The sequence below is a fragment of the Pteropus vampyrus genome, unplaced genomic scaffold, assembly GCF_000151845.1.
Source record: "Pteropus vampyrus isolate Shadow unplaced genomic scaffold, Pvam_2.0 Scaffold186, whole genome shotgun sequence".
In the NCBI taxonomy this organism is placed as follows: Eukaryota; Metazoa; Chordata; class Mammalia; order Chiroptera; family Pteropodidae; genus Pteropus; species Pteropus vampyrus.
The window spans coordinates 1,642,828-1,649,569 of record NW_011888967.1 but is presented as its reverse complement, the minus strand read 5'-3'; the positions used below and the strand labels follow the sequence as shown (position 1 = coordinate 1,649,569).

General features: G+C 36.9%; 1 pseudogene; it reads left to right on the top strand.

Moving 5' to 3' along the window:
• The window catches only part of LOC111746391, a 10,271-nt pseudogene that overhangs the window by 1,951 nt on the left and 1,578 nt on the right, over positions 1–6,742 (top strand).

Below are 6,742 nucleotides of genomic sequence, written 5' to 3'. Positions count from 1 at the left end.
TGGCTAAGTGGCCAGGCCATTCGCCACTGCCCGTGAGTTTGTATGTATTCTAATCTCGGGCTACTTCTCTTTCTATACAATATGCACGAACAATGACACCACTCAAAGCTCTATCCACTGGGAGCACTTTCTCTTGCCATTGTCTTTCAAGGCCACCACTAAGGGTGGCTGTAGAGAAGCTACCATTCATTTCCAGCTTGCATTTACATATAGGTGAACCCATCTGCAAAGCAAACTTGGCCTCTTTTCTCTTCCTTCAGTTGGTCATGCAGAATCCCCCATACAGCCATGGGTGTGAGCTGAGAAGGGGCCCTGGGGTACCATGGGGTTTCTGGGCTACCGCTCATGTAGCTTCCTCTGTCTTCTGGTCCTGCTTATGCTCAACCCTGGATTTTCATTTTATGATGGCTTGCTGCTAGGACCTTCTTATCTTATGATTTGTTTGATCTGCCCTAGTTCATGATGAGGTGTCATTGCATAGTCACTTAGTGACCATTGACGGACTTTCTGTCTCTATCAGACTCCTGTAGCATGGCAGGAGCAGTTTTTAAAAGGCATATGATTCTCTACTGCAGATAGCATGGCCTTGCTCCCAATTCCCAAGGCCCTGAATTATGATTCTCCCATCTTGCCACAAAATCCATACAGCATCTTTCCCACCACTGATATCCCCAACACCATGAAGTCTGCAGGATCATGTGGCCCAAAATGACAGGGCTACTCGTACCTCAGTCTGATTTGATGTGAAGTGCTTTTCTGCACAAGGCCCTACACAAATTTGGTAACTTTCATGTCCTCGATTATATAAGATGGAACAGTAACCAAAACATACATATATGGCTTCAAGTTTTCATCTATTTTTGATAAACATGACAATGAAGATAAATGAAAGCTGATGGGCCCAGCATAAGTACATCGATTTGCATGTACAGACCCAGAGAGGTAAATAAAAACTGGAGAATACAACTCCCTAAACTACCTAGGACGTTTTCTTCTTGAGGCACGTAAAAAATCAAACTTCCTAGTTGATCAACCAGGCATGAGACTTCTACCTTAACAAGAAAAAAGTACATCCTGTTGTTCTCATGTCTTGATCTCAAATAGGCTCCTGTCAGATATTAATATATTACAATTCTTTAAACACAGGAAGTGGCTAGGGCAAATTATTTTCTCAAAGGGTCAGAATGGTAAAGTGTTTCCCTAACACACACACACACACATACACACACACACACACACACACACACGATGTCTGAGACTATATCTGGCTGGTATGTGTAATGTTTTCATTGACTCAAACCTAGCAGAAGGGGCCAAGTAGTAATACAGTATCCTAATTGTTCTACTATAAATAAAAGCCTAGTACTTATTCATGATTATTTTAAGAGAATCCACTTTGGAAAGTGTTCAGATAAGTTCAAGTTTGGCTAGTGCCATTTTTCTGTTCCATGTCCTTTAGCAAAAGACTCAAATTCACCAGGTTATCGCAAGATAAATAATACTTCTGACTATCATTTATTAGTGTTTATTATTACTTATTGCTATAATATTATGCTGTGTGATCACATTTAATACTTAGAAAAATCCAGTAAAGGAGGTTGTACAAGAGGTCTGCAAGGCCACTCCCAGGTTTAATGATTTACTGGGAGGACTCACAAGACTCTATATAGTCATACTCACAGCTCAGTATATAGTCATACTCACGGCTCAGTATATAGTCATACTCATGGCTATGATTTATTACAGTCCTAGATACAAACAAAAATCAATAAGAAAAAGGTGCATGGGATAAAGTCTGAAGAAAACCATGAGCTTTCAAGAGTCCTCTCCTAACAGAGTCACATAGGACGTGTTAATCCCTCCAGCAATGAGTTGTGATGACACATGTAAGATGGTATCTATCAGGAAAGCTCGTTAGAGACTCACTGCCCAGGATTTTTATCAGGGACTACTCAAATAGGCACTCTCTGCTTAGCATGTACCAAAACTCCAGACTCCCAGAAGGAAAACAGGTGTTCAGCAAAAACTATACCATTTGCACAAAAAGTTTAAGCATAGTGAGCCACTCTTACAAGAGAATGGTAGGAACTCTCCCAAAACCCAGCAACCCAGGTGCCAACCAATGGCCAACCTTGCAAGCAGGCCTTTCAAAGAATAGAGATCTCAGGACTGCTATGTCTTTCTATGCTGTCTTTTAACTCTTTTCCGCATATAGACATTATTATCCTTTTCAAAAATATATTTTATATTTTCGAATTTTATATTTTTATATTATATTCTACTTGTACATATTTATTTAAAAGATTTATATTATATTTTTATATTTCTATATTATCTATTTTTTAAAAGATGTAAAACTGAAACTCAGATAGGTTAAATATCTTGCTCAAGACCATACAGATCATATATGGCAAGCCACTATTTAAACTGCAATGTGAAAAAAATAAAAAATAAAAAATGTAGGTTAAATAAAGATGACTATATCACAAAAATAATAATAAAAATAAAAAAAACTGCAATATGTCTGCCTCCAAACGTCATTCAGTTCACTACTATGTCATAATGTCTCAAATTATCTAACATATTTAAGATATTTCTTTTCATACCAAGATTATATACATACAGATTCTTCTATGAATAAATTCTTTCACTGATAATTATGGCTGCTACAAATCTACAGAGAGAAAGAAGGAAAGAAACAGGTTTTAATCTCAACATTTCTCATTTCTAAAGGACATATGGGGACTTCTGGTTTCTGGTCCTGCATATCAGAAGCTTGGAAATTTGCACTTCTTCCTAAAATCAAAGGCTGAACACACTGAAAAATCAACAACTCTTCTTAGATGCATTAGAGAAGGAAGTCACAAGGCAAACCACTGCTGTCAAAATTGAAGAAACCAACAGGTAAGTGCAGAGAATCACAACCTACGAGAACAGACACCCGCTTGGGAACCAGGGCCAGGGTAGGAATACCTGAACTGTAATTGACAAATTACTGGAGGCTCACTATAGACAAATCTGAGAGATTAAAAACGCCAGAGGACCCAGTTATCAGGAGGACCCCATACTTTTATAAGTTTAATCTCCTTGATATCTACCAGTTTCTCCCATGGCAGGGGGAGGAGAAAAGAAATCATTTTGAAATATGTAAGATAATTATGTTCTCCTTAATAAGGTTTGCCCTCGAGAAAAATTCTTTGACCGGAGGCTAACCAGCTGGAGTTTTATCAGAGCCCAAATGACCTGGGGAAGGAGACGTGTACAGCTCTAGCCAGCTCTAGCCTTCCTTGCAGGAGAGGAAAAAAATACCTAGCTCCAGTCCAATCTAGCCACCTAAGAACGGGGGGAAAAAAGAGCAGCACTTGTAAAGTTCATGGTTCAGAGGTCCAGGCTCACAAAGACCTAATCTCAGGACTGCAAAACACGTCCCTTTCCCCATATCACATCATTAAAAGTAATGGATGGAGAAAGCCATACCATGCCAACATTATCAAAAGAAAGCAGGAGTAGCTGTATTAATTTCAGATTGAGCAGACTTCAGAATGAGGTGAGCTTGGACAAGTGACTAATTTTCTGGGTCTTAGTTTTCTCATCTGTAAAATGGGAAAAAGAATAATACTTATCTCATGAACTGTCTATAAGAATTAAGTGATATAATGCACATAAAGCTCTCAGTACACTGCCTGGCATCTGAAAAATGCTCAATAACTTTTTTTTGTTCATTATTATAAGGGCCATTCAGTAACAATTGGCAATATTTTTTTAAAATCTGTGCAATCTATTACAAGAAAAATACTTTTCTTTTCTTTCTTTTCTTTCTTTCTTTTTTTTTTTTTACCAGTAGCATTTATGTAACGTTAGCATTGTTCATAGCTATGGGGGCTGGATATCGGGAAGGTCATGGGGAAATCCAAGTGGGATGATCATGGGGAAATCCAAGTGGGACCTTTGATGCCAAATGTTGGGAGTATTGGGATCCATCTGGGACTTTTCCAGTGCTCATGGGCAAGAGTTGAATGTCTCATGATGTTGGGAAGCAGGGAGACTGAGCACCAGCCAAAAACCTGGACATAACTTTGGAACTAGGAATGGAGGCTGTACTTGCTAGCACTTTCTTGCCATCTTTCCTGATAAACTTCTGCTGCTTTGGCATGTGGGTTGCTATGGTGATGGATGATGGGAAGGAATTGTGGAAAAGATGGTCCTAATCTATTTAAACTTTACTAAATTTTACTCCTTTGAGGTAAAACTGCAACAGCACATACCTAGTTGCCAAGAGGCCAGTAAGCATCATGAGCTTAGACTGGCCTCTGTCTTCCCTACTTTTCCTTGTGACTCTGGAAGGCCAGCCACCATTGAGCCCAGTAGCAGGGTTTGATGAGAGATGAGTAGTGCTGGTGGCAGTAAGAGATTGCCTATGAAAGGATCGAGCTTTTTACTGTGATCATTTCACAGTGTATACAAATATTGAATCATAATGTTGTACACCTAAAATTAATATATGTGTCAGTTATACTTCAAGTTAAAAAAGGATCTAGAATATTTTACTCTAAGGTTATAAAAAAAGCTTGAGATTAGGGGTCATAAAAGTTTGAAGTTCAAAGCTTACCTTAACAGCTCTGTGTCCTTGGATATGTTAGTTTACTTCTGGAACTTTACAAAACAGGACAGTAGTGTCTGTTTTCACTACTTTAGGGTTGTTATAAGCACCAAATAGAATAAAAAATGTAGAAATGTTTTATAAACTTTCACACATCATAATGACATTATGGCACTATCTAAATGGGAAGTTTAGAGTGAAGTTCTACATGACATTTTCAGAGAAAGGTGCTTCCTGCCTGCCAAAATGAGTCAAATAAACTGAATTTGAAGGTAACACTTTTCAGTCATCTACCAGTCAAATGAGTACCTCGAAAGAGAACTTTGGAAAATTACTACATTCAACATAATTTTTTTTAAACCTGTTAATTACCAGCTCTCATAAGTTTCTCAATAGGAAACATTATATACTAAACACAATTAAAACTGTAGAATTAAAAATTCACCCAATTTTTAAAACGACTCACGGTCTGGTTGTTTGATTTTTAAAAAAATAAAATAAAATAGAAATTGAAATTCATACAGGTCTCTTCAGATCTGACCTAACCAGAAAGAACCAAGATGTAAAATTCAGTGACAGTTTGCGAATATGATCCATAGAAATAATGATATGATCCGTAAGCTACTTAGGCTATCCTCTCTGAAAGATGTCAGTAATAAGTCTAGGTGAGGTTGCTAAATATTTTTTTCAAGCTGATTTTTTAACCTCAGTTTCCTTGCAGTAGGTATTCTGCAATTGTTGTTACCAGCCAAAGCTCAAGACTTCTGTACTTGGGGTTACAACTTTTAATAATCTGCCTTCTGTGTATTTGATACAATGAGACTACAAGTTTTACAAATGAAATATTTTCCCCACCCTCTAGCTTTGAGGAGATTGTCTTAAATGAGGAAATTAAGAGAGAGAGCCTCTTATTTTTCTTTTTCTTATTAATTTTTTTGTCTTTGAATATTTTTTCTACATGTGTGGAATCTATAAATATTGTGAGAGCTTAAATTTGCCTGAGCCCTTTAGCAAGGACAGAGCAAGCCAAATTTTAGCATATGTGATAGTTGTCATTGCCTAAGATTTTTTTTTAACATATACTTTCATTTTCTATCAATTCTATCTTCGAAGATGTCACACCCTTTGTAAAGAGCATGAATAAAATATGAAGTGTGGCATACTTTCATCTCTGCTGAATATTTTTCACTTCATTGAAAACTAATACATACATTTCACATAGAATACTAGTTCTAAAATTATTAGAATGTCTATCTTAAGATTTAATTGTTTTATAAATTGTTTTTTTTTCATGAAAAAGAAAGCTGTTTCCGCCCCCCCACCCCATGGGTTGTATTTTACAAGGTTTGCAACAACATTTCAAGAGAATTTTCCTCTAAGCACAAATAGTCTTTTTTCTTTTTAATTACGCAATAAATAGAACTATGCAAACGAAGCCATTGGTTTTAAAATACATGGCAATATAAAAGGCTTTTGTTTTCCCTTGCTTTGAGGAAATTCAATATAGTGTTTTAGCAAGGTTGGCAGGGGTGCCAATGGAGAGAAAAGGAGGCCCCCTTGCCCCAGTTTCAAGCTCTTGAAACTGAACTAGTATTCTAGGCCGTCTACAATGTGTGGCAGTTACTCCCTTAACTTAGAATACTTTACATAGATAAAGAGAGCTTTTTTAAAAAAAATAATATTCCTTTAATGTATTTAAAAGAAGTGTTTTCATAATATGTATGGGAAATAGAAATATGATGGAAACAATTCATATCACACTGAGACTTCAGGCTGCTTGTGCCAAATTCTCCATGTCCCAAAACACAGTAGTTCCCAGCAGTTGGCTGTAAGATGATAATTCCAGACCTCAATGACACCATGAAAGGAAACTACAAAGTGAGTGTCATTATTTTGTTGCACTCTCTGTTAAAAAACGACATGCAGATTGCCTCTCCGAATCTGGTTCACTGTCAAATGACTCATTATCCTTAGCTATTATGCTAACACATGTCTACGCAAGCATGAAAGAGCTAGGAAATCATGGTGATAACAAAGAGCAAAATAGTTTAATTTTAAAAAATAGATAGTGACATCTATTTCTTTGTATAGAACTAAGTTTAGGTCATTACATCTAAAATCGTAGCATCATCTAAGGTACTC